Source organism: Diceros bicornis, chromosome 39 (assembly GCF_020826845.1).
Source record: "Diceros bicornis minor isolate mBicDic1 chromosome 39, mDicBic1.mat.cur, whole genome shotgun sequence".
Taxonomy (NCBI): domain Eukaryota; kingdom Metazoa; phylum Chordata; class Mammalia; order Perissodactyla; family Rhinocerotidae; genus Diceros; species Diceros bicornis.
In genome coordinates, this window is record NC_080778.1 from 21223604 (window position 1) to 21250234 (window position 26631).

Genomic DNA, 26631 nt, shown 5'->3' on the forward strand with positions numbered 1-26631 from the left:
GAATATGGAAAGTGGACAAAGTATAATTGAGAAGGCAAAAAGACAGCTGAAGTTGAAGGCTGTATATCAAACACATTTCCCTGAATGTCCTTGTGTCCAGTTGGATCGCGACAAAGAAAATATTTGTAATCCCAGTGCTTAACAGCAGGCCTGGCACATAGATGGTACAAAAAAAAATTTGTTCAATAAAAGTTGTTGAATTAATTTCTATTTTTGTTTTATCAGAAAGATAACCAAATTTATAAATACAGATAACAATTTGTCTTCTTGATACTAATAGATATACTATGCATAGGCATTAAGATTACGTGTTAAAATTTTATAAATTAAGCTCATGGACTTGAAATTTAAGTTTTCAGATTATATTATTATACACAAGTAAATGAAAATGTTATAATCATAAAATTTGGAATCTAGAGAACACGATAAAAATTTTTCCTTATGAAATGTAGTTTTTCAACTGTTCATGGGATGAAATTTTCTCAAAAATAAAAAAAAAGGACTATGAGCTTTATCAAGGTTGTCCATCTCTAGAATTGTTATGATTTTAAATAAATTACAAGACATATTTTTTCACAATATCATTTGCTATGGACTCTATAAGAAAAGAAATTTTATCACATGTATTACATTCTAATGTGATTAATAACTCTTATGTGTATGTCACATACATGTAGTATGAAACTAGACTTCTTCAAGCATAAAAAGGCTATGTAATTTGAAACTAAAATATACAAACTAAAAACAGGAAGTGATTAATTTTTTGCCTAAAAAATATGGAGGAAAAGTCTGTCTGTAAGGAATCATATATTTCTCAGGTTCTCGATTTCCAGTTTTTAAAATTCTTAATTTCTAAGACTTGTTAACCACTAAGAATGCTTTGTGCTTATCAATTACTAAAAGTAGGGATGTCACACAAGAGAAAAGTGAAATGAGTAAGTTCTGGTCCCAAACATATCATTTTGCCATTCTTCCACTACATTCAGGAACACATCATTTCCATCCAGTAAGACGTTTCTACTTGGAGTTATCCTTTTACTGTACAGGGTTACTAATTTCTCAGTAATGGTGCATCTCCTACTCGTCATTGAAATAGAGCCTTCCATGTTGCTTGCTAGGTGGAAATACTGTTTACATATTCAATTTACACTTTCCTACTGTCTTTATGGTTAGTTATAAATAACTTCAAATTTCATTAACTCCAATTAATTATTAAAAATTTAAATACACTGTGTATTATAAGAGTGGTGAGATATTATAAGAGATAAGTGGAAATAGGTACTATTAGTCACCTCAAATAGATTAATACAGATAATGGGCTAGAGAGCTAATATTTGATATTTCCCTTGTATTAGTGCAACATTTAAAATGATAGGAATTTTCTTACCTATATACTTTATGATATGTAGTATAGTTTACGCTTGATAAGCAAATGAACAAATAAATGACCCAGAAGCCAAATGGATAGAATTCATGGATTACAGCAGGTCAGATGGAGGGAAAGTAGGGAAGGAAGGGAGGTTAGTTTCTAAACAGGTTGCTTTTTCTACACCGTATATTTAACCATATCACATCAGCAGGCCCCTGCATAATTCATATATGCATAGATATTTTTCTCAGCATGTTTTCATGTCAATGAAGGATATTAGATAATTTGATAGATAAAACCCTCTAGTGTCACCCCCATGATTATGTTACGTTGTATTACAAAAGAGAGATTATTTAGGTGAGCTTAATCTAATCACATAAGCCCTTAAAAACAAAGAACTTTTCTAGCCAGTGGTCAGAGAAGTTCAAATCACAAGAAAGACTCAAATGTGCCATTGATGCCTTGAAGATAGAAGGGACCATGTGGAAAACATGAGATGAAAATGAACTTGGAAGAGGATCCCAGGCCCTAGATTTAGTCGGTGAGACCTTAAGCAGAGAACCCAGTCATGCTACACCAGGCTTCAGACCTACCAAAACTGGAAGAGAAGAGATTTGTGTTGCTTAAAGCTGCTGCAATTGTGGCGATATGTTAGGCAGCCATAGAAAACTAATACGATAATGTTGACCCACTCCTCTTCTTCACGGTAAAAACAGAAATACATCAAATTTGGAATTGAAACTTTTAGGAGTGCTACAAAAAAAATAACTTCATGTTTAGATAGACATGGCCTGAAATGTACCCCGCCCCCAATATCTTTAATGACAATTTTCAAGAATAAGACATAATTTGATGCCTGAGCCTTTATGAAGCCTGCATACATTTTCTCCTAGTCTCCAATCATATTATTCAAAATCATCAGATCATAGGTAACATTGGTTTTGATGGTAAATATCTGAGGTAGTATCTAAAATTAAATTACCGAGTGACAGAAACACCATAGCCATTTGTCAGGGAATCACATATTAATCAATTTTCAAATCAATGCATTTTACCTCCTCAGTAATCATGAAATGCAAACTAAAAATATAAAATAACACTTACCCACAAGACTGGCAAAAATTTGAATTTGAAAATACAAAGCATTGCTGAAGGTATGGAGCACCAGAACTACTCACACTCTCTTGAGGCATATGAGACTTCAGAATGAATTTGAGATTTCCTAACAATATCGAACATGGCCTACTCTGAGACAGATAAATTCCACTTCTGGGTTTAAATCCCAGAGAAACTCTTGAATACATATACAAGGAGACAAAAGATTGTTGGTAGGAGACTTGAGCTTTGTTTGAAATGGCAAAACAAAACAAACCAAACAGAAAAACCTAAATTCCCATTAAAGAATCGATAAATAAATTATGTAGTATCCATATATTCAGTATACTCCAGATGAATGAAAATGAAGTGAAACCACAAACACTAATACAATTTGAATAAGATGAGTGTTCACAGTGAATTTACAAAGTATAATTCTACAAGTTCAAAACAGGCAAAAGTAAACATGGAAAAACAAGGGAAGGATAGGAAAACTCAGGATAGTAGATATCTTAAGTTGTGAGAATGTCACACCCATTTATCATGTAATTCTTATGATCCATTTTTAAATTTGCTGTTGGTTTGTAAACTATATCTATTTTATTCTTAGTGCTGGGTTTACAACAAGCATCTTTATCACACCTTGCTTTGAAAAAATATAATGCCCTAGAGTATATTTCTATATATCACTCTCTACATATATATCCATATCTATATATGGATATTTCTAACTGGTATCATTTCCCTTCTTCTTGAAGAAGTTCCTTTAACACTTAATGCAGTTGTAGGGTTTTCTGGTGAAAAATTTTCTCAGCTTTTAGTTCTCTTAACATGTCTTCATTTCATCTTTTTTTCTTTTTTGAGGAAGATTGGCCCTGCACTAACATCTGTTGCCAATCTTCCTCCTTTTTCTTTTTTCTCCCCAAAGCCGCAGTACATAGTTATACATCATAATTGTAGAGTTGTAGCTCTTCTAATGGGACACCACCTCAGCATGGCTTAATGAGCAGTGAGTAGGTCTGTGCCAAGGATCTGAACCAGCAAACCCCGGGCCGCTGAAGCAGAATGCGTGATCTTAACCGCTATGCCACCGGGTCAGCCCCTCATCTTCATTTTTGAAAGAGACTTTTTGCTGGAAAAATATTCTAAGTTGGCAGATTTTTTTTTCTTTTTTCTTCCTCTAGTAGCCTTTTAAAAAATTCTGTACTATTGTGTTTTGGCTTCCATAGTTTTGGATGAGAAGTCTGCAATAATCCATTACTTACAATTTATCTCCAAGAAAAGTCCAGGACCAAATGGCTTAACTGCTCAATTCTTCCAACTTTCAAGTCATCTTACACAAAAACTTCTAAAGAATAGAAAAAAAATGAAAAAGTCCCCTACTCTTCTTATGAATTAACATAATCTTGATATCAAAACATGAAAAAGCATTCTGAGGAAGTAAGATTACAGATCAATTTATCTCAGATACATAAATGCAAATTAGTAAATTGTATCTAGTGATATAAAAAAAAAGGATAATATACCACAACCAAGTTGGTTTTATTCCAAGAATGAGATGGTAGTTCAACCTTTGAACATCAATAATGAGATTCACAACAATATCAGAATAAAAGAAGAAAAATCATTTTGAGAAATTCATAAAAAGTATTTGACAGCATTTAACAGCTATAATAAAAAAAAATTAGCAACTAGGAATTAAATGAAACTTCCATAATTATTTGTAAGCTGATGAAGTTTCTACAAAATTCTACCTTGCACATTATATTTAGTTGTCAACTATTAAAAACTCTCCTTCTGAGATCAGAAATAAGCCAAGGATTCCAAATGTTAACATTTTTGGCTATCATGATAGAGGTCTTGGCAAGCAAAACAAGTCCAAATAAAAAGTACAAAAATTGGAAGTGAAAGGGAAAGCAAACTTCATTTTTCACAAGTAACAAAACTGTGTATGTAAGACATAAAAATATATCTGTAACCATCCATTTAGAATTAGCGAATGAATTATCAAGGTTGATGAACAAAACGTAAAAACACAAAAATCAATTGCATCTCTATAAAACATTGATGAATTATAGAAAATTAAATTTTGTAAACGGTATTATTTAACATCTAAGATATCAAGTACTTGGAAATAAATCTATAGAAATGTGTGCAAGAATAGAAGATCTATAGAAGTGATGGACTTACCTTGTTCATAAAGTGGAAAAATAAATATTGTATAGATGACAATGTCCACAAACTGATTTCAATTTTTTTTGTGGAAATTGACAAGCTGTGTCTAAAATTTATACAGAACTGCATTTGGTCAAATTAGGCTAAATAAAGTTGAAAATATAAAGGCAGTAATATCACCAGATGTCAATACTCATTTAAAGTGTTGGTACAAGCATGAATAAATATACTCGTGAAATAGAGTGTGACAACAGATCCACACATAGACAGACAGTCATGTAACTTATGATTGCATTGGTGCTCAGCATGGAAGTGATTACTTTTTAAAAATGGTGTCAGATCAACTGGATAGTCACATGGAAAAGTAATCCTGAAACAATTATTTCCTATAATAGAGAGAAAGTTAATTATATAGCCAAATATGATTTCCAAGGTGGATTATATATCTAAATTTGAAATGTAAAACAATTAGAATAAAATATAGGAGAAAATCGTCATGATCTTTTAGTAGGTAAAGATTTTTTTAAAGGACACAAACTTGCTAACCCTGACGCATTAATATAAAGACTTGAATTCATGAAAAGACAGTATTAGGGTTAACATCTCTAGTGATGCCATATGGATATTATGTACCTCCTGATGCGAATGTGATGAAAGGGCACTTCACTTCTGTGGTATTCTTTCCAAAAAAAACATAACATCATAATAACAATGAGGAAAACATCAGACAAACCCAGTTTGACAGACATTCTAGAAAACACTTAGCCAGTACTCAAAACTGTCAAGGTATGAAAAGCAAGGAAAGACTAAGTGTCACAGACCTAAGGAAACTAAGGAGGCATGACAACTAAACATGATATGGTACCCTGGATTGGATCCCAGAGTAGAAACAGGACAGTAATGGAAAAAACTAGTGAAGTCCAAATAAAGTCTGAAGCTTAGTTAATAACAGTAATAATAATGTTTCTTAGTTTTGACAAATATACCACACAAATATGATGATTAGGAAAACTAAAACTTAGAGAGCAGTATATGAGAACTCTCTGTACTGTCTCTACAACTTTCCCGTAAATTGAATTTTTCCAAAATAAAAAGCTCATTACAAAAATAAGAAAATGTTATTAGAGTTAAAATGAAGCCAAAGAAGGGAAGGTATTTTCAATAGATACATGTAACAAAGGATTTGTATTCTGAATATATAAAAACTCTCAGAAATTAAAAAGCAAAAGGTAGAAACCTAGTAAAAATCAGGCAATAGAACAAATATGCATTCCAATAAAAGGGTATTAAAATCTAAAATAAACATATGAAAATATATTGAGATTAATAAGTAAATTCATTAGGTAATTGCAAATTAAAATCACCAATGGACCTTTGCTTATACTCCAGAAGGGCCAAATAAAAATGTGTTAGTGAGAAATGGCCCAGCAGTTGATACCCTCCTACATGGCTGTAGGAATTTAAATTGGTACAACCATTTTAGAAAACTCTGTATCTACAAAAGTTGAATAAACACATAATCTACACCTCAGGAATTTCTCTCCTATATATAAAACTAAGAGAAATGAGTACATTTTGCACCAAAATACATGTACTAGCAGCACCATTTGTAGTAGGCAAAACCTGGAACAACCCATTATTTCACACACCACCAGGATGAATTTGTTTAAATTGTGTTATACCCGTATAATGTATTACCATGATGAATTGAAAATGAGTGACCTATAACTACATGCCACAACTTAGATGGATATCACAAATATAAAGTTAAGTAAAATAAACCAGACACAAAAAGAATGTCTATTACAATTTCATTTATATAATGTTCATAATTAGGCAAAGATATTTGTGGAGTTAGAATGCAGGAGAGTGCTTATCTTTGGGGGAAAGAGTTCAGTTATGTTCTGTTATTGTTTTGGCTGCTGCTTTTATGGGTGTGTTCACTTAGTGCAAATTTGTCAAGCTATACATTTATAATTTGTGCGATTTTCTTTATGTATGCTATATTCAATAAAATGTTTCAGAAAAATTGCATTTTTCTAATAATCGATCTTTCCTTTCCTTACCTAAGAAGCAAATCAATGAACTATTGGGCATATTTCAAATACACATAGAATATGGCTTATAGAATATGATGCCATATTTTCCATAGCTGAATGAATTTAAAGAGAATATTCACTAACTGTTATCTTTTGGGTTAAACAACTTACCTTTTTGAGAGTGACCCTTTCATCCACTAGCATGAATTAGAGCAAATAGCTCTACTGAAAATTTCCCCATAATTTTGGAGTCCATAGTTAATATAGATATCCAGAAAACCCTAACATAATCTCTGCCGTTTTTAACATTCTTCAATGTAGACTAGGATTTTCAAATTTAGTAGAAATCAGAACATTGAAAGAAAATGACAGGATGTGAAATTTTACCTTCCAGGAAAGCCATCATCAAGGATTATACAACTATTTCAAAAATATTTACAAATAATGCCATAGATTGTACTAGGAAAACTAAATAATTATAATACATAAACCATGTATTTTAAATTTGAGACAATTTTAAATTAAAATGATATGAAGATATAATAAATGTTCATGTATGCCAGAATTGGTCTGAGGTGAAATGTGGTTTGAAATCTGCTAAATATAAAATATCAGACTTTGAAGTCAGGCAAAGTAGGGACAGAAATCAGACTCCTTTATTTTTTTATTTGTGAGGAAGATTAGCCCTGAGCTAATATCTGATGCCAATCCTCCTCTTTTTGCTGAGGAAGATTGGCCCTGGGCTAACATCCGTGCCCAACTTCCTCTACCTTTATACGGGACGCTGCCACAGCATGGCTTGATAAGCAGTGCGTATGTCCGCACCCGGGATCCGAACCTGCAAACCCTGGGCTGCCAAAGTGGAGTGTGTGAATGCTAACCTCTACACCACCGGCCAGCCCCCCAAGACTCTTTTATTTATGAGCTGTGAGACCTTGAAGATTTCCCTAATCTCTCACAGATCCTCACTTTTCTTCATCCACAAAATTAGTACAATAATGACTATCTACTGGGTTCTTTAATTTATGAACATATTTTAAATGAACTAATAAGCACAAATAGCAATCACAGTGTGTAACATATAGAAACACTCTCAAGAAACATTAGTTTACTTCCTTCTGTACTGCTCATCATGATTTGCTACTAGGCTTTTTGGGAAATAGCCCACAGCCATGGATTCAATTATCCTCACAATGTAGCGAATGTTCTCCTGGGTTTTAATCCTCAACTAAAGGCCTCGTACTTCTCTGTTTATAAAAAACCTACTGAGTCTCACAATTTTATTGTTTTCTCCCTCTTCAAATTTTTCCTGCCCTTAGCTTATTAACAGTGATGGAGAAAAAAAATTAATGAACACAAAACAAGAAACTCTAGGTCATTTTAAGCTTATCATTTTGATTGTGTTGTTTACTTTTCATTTACTTCGTTTTACAAATTCTGCTACCTTTTCCTCCCAAAGCTCCTAAATCTACTCATTTCCTTCATTATAACTACTAACTTTGTCCAGATCCCAAGCACATTTTTAAAATTTTCATAGCAGTATCTTTTCACTTTATCCCTTGATTTCGATACCAAAATACCACATTAACATCAGCCACTTGTATGAATTCATTCGATCATATTTCTGACAATTATACCTCATATTTGTGAAGGCACCATGAACTCTCATAAAATTGAGAATAAGTGTACTTATAAATATTGTATACAGCGTAACCACAGTCTTCAATGTATAGATCCAAATAAATATGTAGCTTCTCTGATGATTATTCAGAAGCAACTGAAATAGTACACAAGATTAGCAGGATTAAACTGCTCCAAAGTTTGATCACAGTAGACAGTAACTTAAATAAATCAATATTTAAGTTATTTAAAAATATCTATTAAGCTTTCGTATGTGCCTGACAAGAGCTCTTGAATGTAACTCTAATACGTAGGACATAACACTTGGGGATTTTTTGGACTAAGATTGTTAAGAAATGGTGGTAGGCTGGAGACAGTTATAATTTTTATATTCATTTAAATTATAGTATCACAGAGCTCTGAAAAACAGTATCTCTAATCTTCCATAAAAGAAGAGTTGATAACAATGCTGAACAAATGCTGTTGGCGTAAGCCCCTGACAGGGTAGCTTTGATTAATGCTGTAGCTTTCCTAATGTGCTGCTGAAGAAGATACACAATCAGAAGCACAAGGAAGTAGGGCGAATGCCTGCCAGCAATGGAATGTTTACATGATTTACTTGCCACAGAAAAGCTCACTACAGGCATTACAGGAAAAGCTAACCATGAAACAACATTCTCTGACACTTTGTCCCTCTAGAATTCAGGGGAGAAATTCAGCTGCACTGAAATTAACCAAATGTTGCCCACTCTTTTGAAGACAGAATAAGCCTACTTCAAAGGAAAATCAGAGAAAACGGACTGCAATAGCTATTGTTTTGAATCTTCCTTCAGCAGTCTGGACCTTTATTCAGAAATGGTAGAGTAAAGATATAAAGGTACAGGAAAGTAGATAGATAGATAGATAGATAGATAGATAGATAGATAGATAGATAGATAGATAGATAAGATAGATGATGGATGGATGGATGGATGGATGGATGGATGGATGGATGGATGGACGGACGGACAGACAGATATAGGTAGATAGATATTTAGGCATAAAGGTAGATAGACAGACAGATGTAGCTACCTGACTATAATCTTTCCAATTTCTTAAGATAGAAGCTTTGATCATTATTTTCAGACATTAATTTTTTTCAAACATTTAATGCTATAAATATCTATCTAATGCCAGTTTTTACATCATTCCACAAATTTTGATATGCTTTGTGTTTAGTTTTGTTTATTTAAAAATGTTTTCTAGTGTCTCTTGTGAGTTTTTTATTTGACCTAAGGTTAATTATGAGGTCTGTTGATTAATTTAGAAATATTTGGATATTTTCCAGATACGTTTCTGTTACTTATTTCCTACTCAATTGTGTTTGGATCAAAAAACACACTTAAGGGGCAGGCTTGGTGGTGCAGTGGTTAAGTGCGTGCGCTCCGCTGCAGCGGCCCAGGGTTCGCAGGTTCCGATCCCAGGTATGTACCGACGCACCGCTTGTCAAGCCATGCTGTGGGAGGGTCCCATATGAAGTAGAGGAAGAGGGTCATGGATATTAGCCCAGGGCCAATCTTCCTCAGCAAAAAGAAGAGGATTGGCATTGGATGTTAGCTCAGGGCTAATCTGCCTCAAGAAAGAAAGAAACGAAACAAAGAAAGGAAGGAAGGAAGGAAGGGAGGGAGGGAGGGAGGGAGGGAGAGAGGAATGATAAAAAAACACACTTAAAAATTTTACTTAAAGAGAGGGAGAATTTAATTCCAGATGGACAATCAGAGAAGACAATGAATCAACATCTTCCCTGCATTGTATTAGTTATCTACTGCTGCATAACAATATTACCACAAATTTACAGCATAAAACAACACTCAGTTATTTTCTGTTTCTGCAGGTCAAGAGTCTTGGCACAGCTTAGGTGCACCACTGCAACGCTGCAATTCAAGTGTTAGCCTCGGCTTGGCAGTCTCATCAGAATGCTTGACTGGGGAAGGATCCACTGCCAAACTCATTCAGGTTGTTGGCAGAATTCATTTCACTGTGGCTTTAAGACTAAACGTTTTATTGTCCTGCTGGCTGTCAGCTAAAGGCCACCTTAAGCTCCAAAAGGCTACCTGTAGTTTCTTGCCACATGGGGTTCTTTAATATGTCTGATTGCTTCCTCAAAGCCAGCAAGAGAATGAGGGATTCCAGCAAGAGGACAGTACAATCTTATGTAATGTAATCACATAACCACACACATCACTCTTGCCGTGCTCTACTGGTTAGAAACAAGTCACAAGTCCCACTCACACTCAAGGGATAGGGTTACACAAGGGCAAGTACACCAGGAAGTGGGGATCATGGTAGCTATCCTGAGCCTTTCACACACACACACACACACACACACACACACACACACACCTTGTAACATAATTTCCAAGGGATCTCTTGATTTTTTTCTCAGTCTTTATTCTTTGTGTGTCATTTTAGAGACTTCTATTGCTATGTTATCAAGTTTAATGATTGTTTCTTTTGCTGTGCCTAACCTTCTGAGAGACACAGAGAGAGAGGAGACAGAAAGAGAGAGAGAGCTTCACAGTCGGTACTCAGCCAAAGACTTAATCAAGGAGTCACCTCTGTTGATCTATGTGGTGTCTGGAGCAGCTAAGGGCCCGGCCGATGCCACCTGCCAGCATGGAGAGACAGAAGACATGAAAATGTACATGTGCTGCTGTGGCACCTGGTGCCTTGCACCAACATACCAAGTAAAAAAGAAATATGGTGTCTCTTCATTTCCGCCTTCCAAGTCTCACACAAAATGTCTCTCGTAGCCCATGCTAATTCAGAACTGTGCAGAAAAGAAAATTCTGGAAATGAGGTTCTAGATTAGCTAAATTAACAGAATACACAGGCACTACGTTTACTTTTTACTAGAATCTTTATATTCTTAGCTTTTTACATGCAGGTCATTGATTTATCTCAAATTAATTTTTGTGTACAGGGTGAGTTGTGAGGCATGGCATTAGGTGGAGATTCATTTCTTTGTCATCTGGTCATCCATTTCCAGCACCATTTGTAGAAGGGATTATCATTTCATCTTTGCGTTACACTGGTGTTTTTATCAAGGATCACTTAACCATTTATGTGAGTCTTTATCTCTAAGTTCTTTCTTCTGTTTCATTAATCAATTTTTCTATCCTTAGGCCAATGACATTGTCATGATGTTTTTTTAGCATTATGATAAGTCTTGCAGTCAGATTAAGATCTCCAATTTGCTTTTCCTTTTGCAAAGCTATTATGGCTGTTCTAGGTCTTTTTCTTTTCCATATATATTTGGAATAAGCATGTCAGTTTCTAATTTAAAAATCCTGCTGGAATTTTAATCTAGATTGCATTGCATCTAAAGATCAACTGGGGAAGATTTTCCATCTTAATATTTAATTATGATATCCATGAATATAATGTATCTTTCTTCCCATTTAGTCTTCTTAAATTTCTCTCAAAAATGAGCTGCCAGTGTAGAGTTCTTGTACATAGCATATATTTATCACATGTATTTTATTGTTCTTATTTCCCAACTTCAATAACTGGTTTGTCTGTGTGTTTGCTATAACTATTTGTTTTATTCGACCTTAGCAATAGGTCACATGTTTCTGTCTTTTTACATGTCTAGCAAATTGTTACTGTGTCCTACTGTGTCCTGTGTCCTCTCCCACTGTGTATGAAAGAAATGAAGTAGCTAACTTCCACCAGTCAGTGTCCCCTCTTCTATATGTTGGGAAGTTAGCATAACTAAATAAAAACATTTTTTTGAGCTGGGCCAGAACTGTGTTCCAGTATTGGTAAAAGCCTACTCTCCATTAGTTTGTCTTTATTCCTCAAGCACGACCCTCCTTGGATTTTGACTGACAGCTTGGAGACTACATCCTCAGCACTGAAAATTCTATCATATGGATATTTCGAGATTGGCCTTCAGACCCTCTCTGGCACAGGTCCAGAATTTTCTGTTTTCTGCAGGTTTTCTCCTTCCAGCAGGAATTTGTCCCCTGGGTACCTAGTGATGGTGGAGATTCCCTTTGTCTTCTCAGCTTTTTATCACCTTCTTTCCTCTGAAACCCAGAATCCATCACATAGCCTATGGGGGAAACTGACCTCATATTTGGGACTCTTCCATTTTCTATTCAGTCGTACCAGCCAAACATGGCTGCCAGCCTCTGTTTCATTTTACTTAGAGGTGGAAGCCTACCTACCTGTCTCCACATCCTATAACTTCTTATCGATTTCATATTAAATCTGCCATATTACCACTTATTTTATATCTGTCCAATAGTGCTGTATTCCTTTTCCTTGGGTGTATTGCTTTCCTTTGATTCAGAAGTACTTAATTGGGGGTGATTTTGTGTCCCAACGCACATATGGCAATGTCTAGAGGCATTTTTGGTGTCTCATCTTGGGAGCAAACGTGCTATTGGCATCTATCGGATAGATGCCAAGAATGCTGTTGAACATCTTACAATGCACAGAACAGTGAACATAGAATTATTTGGCCCAAAATGCTAATAGAGTCAAGGCTGAAAAACTCTGCTTTAGTTTAATTGCTTGTACTATTCTGTTTCCCCTTGAAAGTTCCCTTGTATTTTTATGAGTCTTTTATAGATAAACCTAAGATTAATAATATACATCACTCACTTATTAAATTCTAATGTATAGCTATACCTTTACTGCTTTCTAGACAATAAAAGGACTTTGAAACACTTTACATCTATTTACTCCTTGTCACATTTTTGCAATTATTGTGTTTAATCTTAATCCTCCATATCAAATTCCACAAAGTATTAATATTTTTTAATACTGTAAATATTCATCTTTTTTACTCATGTATTTACCCTTCTGATTGTTCTGCATCACTTTCTGCACCTCTATACTTCCATCTGGATCATTTTTCTTCTGCCTGAAGAACACCATTTAATATTTCCTTTATTGTGTGTGTGTTGCTGCAGACTTCTTAAAGTTTTTCTTTGAAAACTTCTTAACTTGCCTTAATTATTGAAGAACATTTTTCTTTGGTAAAGAATTTTATATTGGCATTTGTTTCTTTCATTCATTTAAAGATATAATTCCATATTTTTATACCTTCCATTTTTCTTTTGACAGTTGCATTGTATCAGTATTAGAGCCACTCATCTAATGATAATGTTTATCTCTTTGTCTTTGGTTTTATGCAGCTTTGCTATGTTGTTCTTAGGCATGGTTTTCTTTTTATTTAACCTTTTTGGCTTTCTTAGTGTATCTTCAATCTCTGGCTTTATGTCTGTCATTAATTTTGGAAAATTCTCAGTTATTATCTCTTCAAATACACATTTCTCTCAGTCCCTCTCTCTTCTTTCTGAAATGAGCTAAAAATATGTTGAAACTCTTTTCTATATTCTGTACGTCTTTTTCCTTCCTTTCCGGCTTTTTATTCTTATATATATATGCTTCAAACTAGGTGTTATCTTGTGATCTCACTTCTAGTTCTCTAAATCTCTCTACTGCAAAATCCATCTATTGATTCCTAATTTCATCTACAGTATTTTTATATTTTCAGTGGTAAAATTGTCACTCGATTGTTCTTTTTCAAAAATTTTACATTGCCATTTAATTTATCGAATGTTAATCACAGTTATTTTAAAATCCATGTCTAACAACTCTCACATCTGTGTTTTTTGTGAGTTGGTTTCTAATATCATTTTCCTCTTGCTTTTCAATAATTTTGTCTTTTTGCATGCCTAGTAGCACTTTTTATTAATTGTAGACAGCTCAATAGGAAAACTTTGTAGAGAAAATTTAAGGTTCTTGTTAATGCTGCCTTTCCCTAGAGATAATTTTTTTCTGGTTTTAGCAGATGCTAGGCCAGGGGAAGATAACCCTAATCTAACAGGGATTAAACTGATGGGAAACTGGGCTTGTCTCTGTGGGGATGGTACCATCTGAATCAACATTGCTCCTGGCATTTAGTTCTCTGACTGTTCCAACTGAAACCTTGGGATCTCTATACAGGAGCCTCTTATTTGGCAGGCCACAAACTCCATTTATTCTCTGAGTCCCATGGGACATTCAGCTGCTCAGCCTCACAGACTCAGTCTTAAATTAAGTAGATGCCTTTAGGGGTAAATCAAAAGCAAATGTTGGGGTCATAATTTTGGATTCCTTTTTCTCCTCCAGGATCATTGACCTAAAGTCATCACTGTCTTGGTAACTGAAAAGGGATTTCAAAAAAAAATTGTCTAACTCCTACATTCTTGTAACCATAAATATCTAATTCATATACTTTCAAATCCAGGTATATGGCATTGCTATTTTCCTAGTATTTGGTGTTTCTCTTATTCAGTTCTCTTCATTTCTTCTGCCTGCCTAAAACCAACTTTCTCTCTCTCTCTCTCTCTCTCTCTCTCTCATTCTTTCTCTTGCTTTCTCTCATCACAGACTGTTGTCTCATTATCTGATTTTGTACTTACTTCACAATGCAGTATTTTCTCTTTTTGTCCTGAAAATATAAAATAAGTGACTTCAAATGTACTTATCTTTACCATAGAAAACCTTTTTTTCCCCAGAATATGCATCTGGCATGCTGTTTTCTGTATTCTATATTAAACATACTTTCATAGGTCCTAGATTATTCTGTTTTGTTTCGTTTTCTTCTTCAGCTTTTTCATCCTTTTAGAATGAGCTTTATTATAATGTGTATTTTAGCCAAAGCAGTGTGGGAAATCTCTGAATTATCACTGGATCTCCTTTTCATATTAATTCATCTATACACATTGGTAATATCTAGATTAAATGCTTCAGTATTTCTGAATGTGACACCATTTCCTCTTTTACAACACTAAATAAAACTTTTCCCGATTTTTGTATGATTAGTCATTTTAATCAAGACCTGGTATGGAAGAGGAGTTGAAAATCTGTGTTCAATTAAAAAATCTCATACAGAAGAATGCACTAGATTTCCAAGGATAAAAATAGGAATAATTCCAGATAATCCTATCTGATGTTTGGCCTCATTCTTTCATGAAAATCTTTTGCTGATTTTTATAAATTAATTTTCTTTTGTGTGTTTCAACAAGTCTATTTGGACACCATATTGAAAAGACACTTTAGAAGAGAAACCTAGACTCCTTTGTAGGAAAACTAGCAGACAGCAACATTTTGCTTTTTCTCCTGGACACTTCTATTTCTTATATCTTTTCTCATAAACATTTCACATTATTTTCGGATTTGGTTGCTGAAAAGTTATAAAATAAAATGTCCTGTTAGTGGTTAATTTTATGTGTCAACTTGGCTAGGCCATAGTGCCCAGTTGTTTGGTCAAACACCAGCATAGATGATGCTGTGACGGTATTTTTTTAGATGTCATTAACATTTAAATCAATAGACTTCAAGTAAAGCAGAGTACTCTCCATAAGTGGGTGGGCCTCATTCAATAAGTTGAAGGTCTTAAGAGCAAAGACAGTTTTCCTGAAAAAGAAGGAATTATCCTCAAAACTGCAACGCAGAAACCATACCTGAGTTTCCAGCCTGCTTGCCTGTGGAATTCAGAGTCAAGACTGCAACATGAACTCTTACCAGAATTTCCAGTCTGCAAGCCTGCTCTACATATTTGCCAGCTCTCACAATCGTATGAGCCAAGCCAATTTTTTAAAATAAATATGTACCTCCACCTCTATCTTTATCTCTATAACTGGTTTTGTTTTACTGAAGAACGCTGACTAATATAGTCCTGGTGTGAAGGAAGAACAGGTGAACTAGTTTAGTTCCTTCTTCCGAAAAGGGAAATATTGATATCTTTGAAGTTTAGTGCAGATTAGAGTTCAGGAGATATGATGTAGGGAAAAGGAAACAGGCATGTTAGACAAAGGAGAAACTTCCCTCCTGGTTCTAGCTCTGGGAAAACCACCAGGGTACAATTTAGAGAAAAGTAGTGGTAGACCTTGACAGGTGGGGTCTTCTGGCTGCTCAAACAGCAAGGGCATTCTAGACAGATGCCAATGGATTCCTTGGACAGGAATATTGGTTCTAAGTATTCAAATATATCAAGATTAATTGAGCCAGAAAGATCTTATTGATAGTTCATGGCTTGAGAGATTGTCAGAAAGAGAATCTGAGACTCGCTCAAGAATTCCCCAGATTCCCTTGGTAAGAAGTCCAGGCGATGTGGAACTGGATGGTCTCAAAACCACAGAGCCAAGCCAAGCAAAAACTGCTTTGCTGCTATTTAGAGAAACTGAGTCGTTTAGACTAATGTAACCTAGAACAAAATGTCTATCCCAGGAAGGTGTTGTAAAACACAATTTTTATTGTTCATGGCTAAAGCTTTAATACTGAAACACGTACTGAAAGGAGAACATTCACATATGGTAGCAGAATGAAATATTCATTTCTGTGCCTAAGCTATTAGAATATACCAAATAAAATAAAATAGGAAATGTGTAAATACTACCTTAAGTTAACAACATTGAAATATCAACAATTCATATATATATATTTTAGGTGGTATTTCACAACATCTAGTAAAAGATATGTGTTTGAAAATCACCAAACTCCTCTTCATATGGCTCTCTGCTCTTCAAGTTTAAAAATACTATTAATCAGTAGCATTACTTAAAAAAAAGAAATCTGCCTTCTCAATGCATGAGGTTTTGCAATTAAAACCACTAAGACACGGAAAAAGCTGTCTGCACAGTGGTACACTCAGGCTGAATATTAAATATATATATATGAAAGCCTCCCTAGGGCAAATGAACTTTTTAATCATAGTGTTTGACTTTCCATATCTGATTTGTTGCTCTTTCTATGGCAGGAGGATGGACTTGGTAGCATATTTTTCTCTAATTTCTTGATAAGCACTACTATCAACCTGACAGCCTGGACTGATTAAATATCCCTATTCACATGCAGACATCACCACTGTCTTTAAGAACTTCTGAGGCTAAAATTAAATGTAAATTAACAAGGCCTCAAACCCCTCTTCAAGAGCTTTTCTTCTCAGGCAATTATTACATACTACTCTGTGAGGAAAAGACAGTGTACTTACAAATAACACTTATTTGTCTTTATTTTACTGGTCCAGTAGAGGTCAGATGCGATACAGCCAGGGGAAGAATAGTAAAATAGCATAACTTAAAGCAGCCAAAGTTGAATTTAGAAAATGCAATGTATAAATAGAGAATCAATAGATATACAAGTTGAAACAGGAAATTTCAGAGTTGAGGGAAGAAAACAGCAAGCATGTCTTCTAGGACTAGCTTAGCAAATATACTAAATGATTAGGGAAGGCAGAATGCAAGACAGAAAATCCAAGTTAGAGCTCTGGGCACAAAAATGTCAGGCAGCTATTGTGGATAATGTAGCGCTAAGATAAAGATAAACAGTTGGCAAAATAAAAATGTGTAACTTTGACTTGGAGTTGTGATCATCAATGGAGATAATGGAGCTCTATAAGTGCCGTGAGCAATTTGAAGGTTCTGTGAGCTGGGATTCTCTGGAGCCATCGGGTTAGGGTCAAAGTTGTTCTGAGGCCCTCAAGAGGCCTGAGTTCAGAGAAAAAGAAAACTGGTACAGCTAGGGAAAGGTTATTCAGAAAGATAAATGGAGAGTGGAACCAGGCCATTACCAAGATCTTTTCATATAATCTTCCTTCTGCTACTATGTTATTGATATAATCTGAGTTTTCATGCATCTAGGTGAGACTGGTTATAATTCCATATTAACATTGTCTGACAATCTTACTCCATTTTGGTAATCAATTTACTTTCCCAAGCACTATACTTCTAACTTTTTCCAGTCTCCTCAAATCCCCAGACTTATCTTCTAACTTTTCCCATGTCCACTTTGTAGAGTAATAGAAATTATCCTACCTACATCTTCCCAGCAACAAACTTACAAACTTCTCTTTTCTTCCCATAAAACGTGGTTTGTTCCACCATTCTCTGGAGTCAATCCATATCTATAATTACAGAATATTCATGGTATTGCTTTCTCTGTTCATTTCTTAGTCTCCAATTTCACTCTGTTTATTATATCTTTGCCTTCAGCTATTTTTAATGCACTTTAAATTTTCACACCTTGAAAAATGTCCTCCTTTGGGCCACTCTCCCCACACTCCAACAGGTGCGTGTCATCTTTTGTTTCTTTGACGAGCAGACATCATCACCTCACCCCCTTTACTTACTTCAATCCCATTAGTGAGGGAGAAGATGAGACTTTTATGGTATCACATGGTTTCTGGCCAGAGAATAAAGAATCCCTGAATCCTTTTCTATCAAACACACCAATGCTTATGAAGGATCCATAGACACAAAACAAAAATGAGATAAAATAAATAAAATAAGGTAGATAAGATAAAATGAAACAATATAAAACAAAATACTAAAATAAAAATCAAATGAGGGGGCCGGCCCCGTGACTTAGCGGTTAAGTGTGTGCGCTTCGCTACTGGCGGCCCGAGTTTGGATCCTGGACGCGCACCGACGCACCACTTGTCTGGCCATGCTGAGGCGGCATCCCATTTACAGCAACTAGAAGGATGTGTAACTATGACATACAACTATCTACTGGGGCTTTGGGGAGAAAAAGGGAAAAACAAAAAAAAAAGGAGGAGGATTGGCAATAGATGTTAGCTCAGATCCGGTCTTCCTCAGCAAAAAGAGGAGGATTGGCATGGATGTTAGCTCAGGGCTGATCTTCCTCACACACAAAAAAAAAAATTGCAAAAAAAAAATCAAATGAGAAATGACATAATGCTTTGTCATCAGCTGAGTCAGTGACTAAAGGTGCAAAGCATGTAAAAAAAAACGGGTGGGAACATGGAATGTAGACAAGCCTAAATGTTGCTTTATGCCTCTCTCCTAGTTCAAAATCCAGTGATTTCAATGAGTACTTCCAAATTAAGTCTCCAGGAAGACTTACCTACAGAATTCCAGACTGGTATATCATAATGTTTTTCAGCATCTCCTCTTGAATGTTTCACTGGAGCCTCTAAGCAACATGTTGAAAACTGACATTACGACCCCCTCACCACAGAAAGCAGATGTGTTCTTGCTCCTTCTCTTCACAGTGGCGGTAAACAGTATTGCTCTGATCCTGACAGTTATAATGAACTCCTCATTCTCCATCACTCCCCCTATCAAATCAAATATTCAATCTTTTCTTCTACTTTATTAATATGTCTATATTCTTTGTACTCAAGGCCATTCTCTCCTCTCTCACCATTCTAGTTCAAGCCATCATCATCTCTCTACAACCAGATCCTAACTAGCCCTCTTGCTTTTACCAATGCCCTCCTTTCAACAGTCCTTCTGGCAGCTATTAGAATCACCCTTTTTTAAATGAGATTTAATTATGACCATTCTCTATTCCCGTTATCTTTGGCATAGACAAAATCCTTAACATGTTCTACATGCCACCGCATGATTTGGTCATTTCTTGTTTCTCCATCCACATCATCATCGCTATGGTCTAGCTAGACCAATGTTCTCGTATTCTCTGAGTAGGTAAAACTTCTTTCTCCATAGAGACTACATCTTGCCTAGAATAGTGTTCTTCAAACTTTTTTGGGATATGAAGGGCCAAACAGTAATTATTTTAGACTCTGTGGGCCATAAGGTCTCTGTGAAAGGACTCAACTTATCCGTTGTAGTGCAAAAGCAACCATAGATAATACATAATGAATGGGTGTGTGCGCCAGTAAACCTTCAAACACAGGCAGTAGGTTGGATTTGGCCCACAGACCTTAGTTTGCAAACTTTTGGCCTAGATGATCTTCACTCTTCTCATTCATATGGCTCACTCATACTCATCCTTTAGGTGTCACTTTAAATGTCATTTCCATCAGAAAGTGTTCTACCTTCCACAAACTGCTAAGCCTTTCAATATTGAGCTTTCATTGCCCCCTATAAGTGTTGCTTTCTAGTTCCAAACATAATTCTACTTAGTTAATAATTTTGTAGTTATATGTAAAATATCTTTCTTCCTGACAATGTAATCTTCCTGAGGGCAGATGCTATCTATAACTGGTTAACTGCTGAATATCCAGGCATACTTGGCATGTAGGATACGCTCAGAAATATGTGTTGAATATGTGCATGTTCTCTTAAACTCTGTATCCACATCAATGAGACTTTCTCTAATTCTGATATGGTGGCCGGTGTTATTTTTTAAAATGCTCACTGAACCTCATTGGCTAAGACTTGGTTTGGCCAAGGAAATGAAGTGGAAATGATATGTTCAGTTATGAGCATGCAGTTTAAGAAACAATATTTGTGGGTCAGCCGATGGTGTAGCAGTTAATTTCACGCGCTCCGCTTCTGGTGGCCCAGGGTTCGCAGGTTCGGATCACAGATGCGGACCTACGTACAGCTCATTAAGCCACACTGTGGCAGGCATCCCACATAAAATATGGGAAGATGGCATGCATGTTAGCCCAGGGCCAATCTTCCTCAGCCAAAAAGAGGAGGATTGGCAACAGGTGTACGCTCAGGGCTAATCTTCCTCACAAAAAAAAAAAAAGAAGAAGAAGAAGAAAAAAAGAAACAATGTTTGGTTGCACATGTTCTCCATTTCCTGCCTCTGCAATTGTGAGACTGACTGACAACAATGGCAATGCTCCATGATAGATTACAAGTAGGGTTGCTAAATCTAGCAAATAAAAATACAGCAGATATATTAAATTTGAATTTCAGATAAACAAATACTTTTTTGTATAAGCATATCCCAAATACTGCATGGGTCATGCTTATACTAAAAAAAAAATTGTTTTTTGTCTGATATTCAAAATTAAGCACATGCCCAGTATTTTATCTGGCAACCCTACCTACAATGAACATGTAAACTTTGCTTTTGTAAGCCACTGAAATTTGAGAGTTGTTAGTTGCCACAATACAATTTAACCTACCCTAAGAGAACCACAGCTCACCCACTATAAAGAAAAGAAATCATGATATTAAATGCTATTGCTTGATTTTTAGGTTTCACATATATTTCTTCCCCCATTGAAGATTAATACTTTGAACTGAAAAAACATTGTCTAATCCAGGTGATCCCGTTCTTTCCAAACCATGCACTATCGCCATATAAAAGCTATAACTATTCCCATGCTTAGTTTTGGAAAACCCTGCAACTCAAGTCAATTACTAAGGAGTAGTATAAACTTGAGTATACCCCATCCTCCACAAAATATTTTAAACTAAGTAGTATAAAATACAGGTAATTCTTTTGATGTCACCAACTCACGGAGATGCCATATACAGATCTAACTCAATAAAAGTTACATTTAATTATGGGGAAAATTATGATAAACACTTAGGTAACTGAGGAAATGATGCTCTGAACAAGAAAGGGTCGAGATAGAGGGTTCTGTCTTCACACTTCTCTCTCTCTCACTTTGTCCTGGACCACATCCAGCCAGGAGTTCAGTCTAGGGAGCCAACCCTATTGTATTTGCCAGCTTCAGCAGCACTCCCTGGTCATGTACAAAAAGAGGAACACAGAGCTTGGTAAAGGGAACTGCTTAAGAACACAGGCAATGACCTGAAACTTAGCTTCCGGGGTGACGTTCCTCACAATTGATCCATGTTAGCAGAATAAGTAGTTCAGACTGGGGGCACTATGTGACAAAGTGGCTCTGGAGACAGGATGACTGAATGAACTGGCCTCAATTTTGGTGACATGGGTGCAGCATGATGAGAGCAACCCACAGCACATTTATGTCTTTGGATGAATGAATCAGCAAACAAATATTACCAAAATAAATTAGGTAGGATTTTATGACAAGGGTATAGGAAAAGAGGAAACTATAGACTAAACCTTAATTAATGTATGCTTGTGATTGTGTGCTCTGTATGTGTGTGGTTTTTTCCCTCCCTCAATTTTACCAGGGAACTCACTTATAGCATCGCTACTTCTCATTTTTATTTGTATTGCTTTTTGCAGAGGTAATCAAAAAGAATCTACAGACAACCTATTAGAACTAAGAAGAGCCCACATTGCTACCGGATACAAGATGAATATTGAAAAATGTATGCTGCTCTTATGAACCTCTCCTAGGTTGAATTCTCTTAGAAGCAGACCTGGATCCAAGGATTCAGGCACAAGTGATTCTTTTTAAGGAATTATTCCAGAAGATGCCAGAAAGGAAGTGGTGGAAACAGGGCAGGGAAGTGAAGAAGCCAAACAAGGTTGTAAAAACAAAAGAGGTCACAGCCTTAACCTAATTTCACAAGGAACTCCAGAGTTTAGATTATATCTCAGAGATGGGTCCCACTTGGTTATGTACTTTCACGCTGGACAGTCATTGGTTATGAAACGCCTAGATCTGTGAGAGTGGACACTTTGAATTCTCCACCAGGGGAGTAGAACCATCCTCTCAAAACTCTGAGGTGAGCTCATAGCAGCCAAGCAAGCATAAGCCCAGGAGCGGACACACAAAATGGTAAATGATTCTGAGGGATCTAGGCATAGCACAAAAAGTCTCTGCTCTAACACATGGAATATCTAATTAGAAAACCGAAGTCAGATATAAGAGACATTTATAATAGCATAGCAATTATAAGTGATTGGTAGATAATCTAACAGAAGTACAAAATATCTTTTTAGAAGCTCACTGGAAGTTAGCAAAGAAAACCTGGAGAGGTAAATGATATTAATGGATTAGAAATCCTAGAAATGTAACATTTTAAACATATCACTCTTCCAAAACTAATCTATAAATTCAGTAAAATTCCAATTAAAACCCCAATAAGACTGGGGGCATAAGAATTCATAAAATTAGTCTAAAATTTGCACAAAAGAGTACAATAACATAAATAAATGAGACAATTTTGAAAAGGAAGACCAAAAAAGAGGAATTTCCTACCGAATTCAAACACATTTTACACATTAATAATAATTAAATCAGTGTGATATTGGTCTAGAAAGACAAAAAGCTTAAATCTTGACCAGAGATTGTCTTTAGCATGTTGATGATTAATCCATGGAATCAGATTAATCCAATAATCAGAAAAAGGATGGGATGAAGAGATATCACTTAAACTAGCTAGAACAATGGGAAGTTACCATTTATCCATACAATGGAATCTTATTTGGCCATAAAACTAAATGAAGTGTTGATTCAATCTACAACATGAGTGAACTTTGAAAACATTGTACCGAATGAAAGAATCCAGGTACAAAGTCCACATATTATATGATTCCATTTATATGAAAATTCCGGAATAGGCAAATCTATAGAGACAGAAAGTAAATTAGTGGTTGCCAAGGCTGGGGGGAGGAAGAAATGGGGACCGATTGCTAATGGGTATAGGATTTGGGGAAGTGTATGACGAAATGTCCTAGAATTAGAGTGGGGTGATTGATACACGACTTTGCGAATCTACTAAAAACTACTGAGTTGTACACTGTAAAAAGGTGAACTTTATGGTATATGAATTACATCTCCATAAAACTCTCTACAGATACTTATATTTTGAACTTTTCCTGTACTATCTCCTAGAGTAAAAAATAAATAAAATTTTTAAAAATGGGGAAACAGAGGAATTTAACAAGGTTTGCAAAGGAGCACAACATATTTCCTACAGAGAGAAGAAAGGGCAGAAATGAAGAACTGTGGGTTATGTTACAGAGATGTGCTCTCCCTCACTTTTCTTCATTTTCCAAACAGATTTCAACAGGATAGTAAAAATAAAGAAATTTTTTCTCATGTTGATGGATCTAAAACAAGTGAAATAAACAGACTTTGAGTAATTTTTTTCTTAAATTGTTGTACATTAATTTCATCATCTATTATGAAATACATATTCTTTTTTTTTTTTATTGATGTTGTAATGGTTTTTAACATTGTGAAGTTTTGGGTTGTGCATTTTTGTTTGTCCATCACCATATATATGACTCCCTTCACCCCTTGTTCCCACCCCCCACTCCCACTGCCCCTGGTAACCACAGTACAGTTTTCTCTGTCCATGTGTTGGTTTATATTCCACATATGAGTGAGATCATACAGTGTTTGTCTTTCTTTTTGTCTTTTTTTTATGGCTGAGTAGTATTCCATTGTATATATATACCACATTTTCTTAATCCAGTCATCAGACGAGGGACACTTAGGTTGCTTCCACTTCTTGGCTATGGTGAATAATGCTGAAATGAACATAGGGGTGCATAAGCCTCTTTGGATTGTTGATGAAATACATATTCTTATACCAATTGGCTTTCAAAAGTTTTCATTGTTTATAACATATATAATTCATTCTCAGTCTATATATCCTGGAGGGGGAAATGGGGGTCTATTATTTTAGAGAGTGATTAAAAATTGATCCTTAGAACACTCTTCATGTTAACTAGTTTGATTTTAACAATTATCTGAAAATCCCCAAACAGCCTTTTCTCGGGTACATTTTTTGTTGCTCTAAACTCAGTCTATTGATCTGATTCTCAGTCGCTGTTTTTCATGACATAGCTACAGTGAATTCAGTCGCTTCACCGGATGCTTTTGGGTATAATTTTAAGAATCTGATTGACATTTTAATAACTATTGTACTTACATCAATAAATGTTATTTAGTACATTCTCTAGGGCTATATTAAAGTTAAAATGCATTCAGTTGGCTTAGTTATTAAAGCTGAAAATGCCTTCAAAATGAGAGAAGCCAGAATATTTATCCTAACAGATTCAGTGTCCTATAATAAAAAAAAATGCCCAGTAATGAACTTTAGAGTCTAGCAAAGTATACTCATAGTAGAATATCATGTAATACAAGTATAACTTCGCATTCACACAGATAACTCCACAACCATCCTGTCCTTAACATTACTATCTACAATCAGCCTTTCTCCTTCATTTCATTGGATTTCAAAAAGAGAAGATAAATAGATGCTCTCAGGAAATACATCATAAATATAACCCTCTTTTATACATAATTTTATTATTTTGAAAAACTTATAAAAGGGAAATACAGCAACTGTTGCTATTTTAGGTCAAGTGTCTTAGTTTCTCACAGCCAGTGCGTAAGATAGTCATTGTCATCTCTAAAACTCCTTCAATCTATGAGAGAGAGAATTTTTGAATTTATTTGTATGAAAAAAGGAAGGGATGTAGATGCTTCTCAGGCAAGTGGCGGCATAGTGTGGACCGCTGTTGGGGTTTGTCTGCCAAGAATCTCTTCGCTCTTTGTTCGCCCAATGGTTGGTACAAGGAAGAGTAACCTACCCCAAGCATTTTAATCAGAAAGGGATTTAGGTGCTTACAAGTTACTGGATTTTCTACAGTGGGTCCTAGGGTGAGCCTTCTGAATGACTCACAGAACAATACAGAATCGACAACCAGCACAGCTACTCTCTCTGAGGCCATCACTGGATCTATGCTAGAAGGAAGAAGATGACACGGCAATTGCTTCTGAGGAAGCTGGAGAGTGGATATGGGAAAGATGCTTCAGAGAAAAAAAAAAGCCTCACATTTTCGTGACATTGTTTGTCAGCGGGAACAAGCGAAAAATTACAGGAAGACGGCCTTCTTCTCACTTACTCCTTCTGAATCCTGCTTTGGTGAATCTGACGTGAGGATCTAATTCATACCCAATACCCTCACTGCAAAGGACTGTTGAGATGTAATTTTAGCTTTTCAATTTCAACAAATAGGAAATTGCAGTGCAGTTTGAGGGAACAAATCCAGAGTATCCATTTTACTCTCATTTAGAAAAGGGAAACTCTCTTTCCTGAGCTATCTATGCCATTAAGTTTTAGTGTGTTTACCTCTCTTTCCCCTACCATCACCTTGGTGGGTATATAACAAGGTGTGGCCAACCAAAGGCTCTGATCACTCTTTCGTGCTGCCACAGCTCCAAACAGCCAGTTTACTTTCAAGGAGTTTTCTAACAAAGTAATGGAGGGGAGGCTATATATCCACACTAATTGCTAAACTGCTGATACTGTCATGTGCCTCATAGTGACAGTTCTGTCAACAACAGACCACATACACAATGGTGGTCCCATAAGACAATAATGGAGCTGAAAAATCCCTGCAGCCTAGTGACATGGTAGCCAATGTAATGTCATAGCACAATGTATTACTCACGTGTTTGTGGTGATGCTGGTATAAGCAAACTTACACACTGCCAGTGGTATAAGAGTATATACCGTGTATATACAGTGTATAATATTTGATAATGATAATAAACGACTGTAACTGGTTTATGTACTTACTATACTATACCTTTTATTGTTATTTTAGAGTGTGCTATTTCTACTTATAAAAAGTCTACCGTAAAACAGCATGCCATGTTACGCCAGCAGCAGTGTTACTCACGTTACCGTGTCTCTTGGTTGCATCATTTTCTCTTGTGCTTGATTT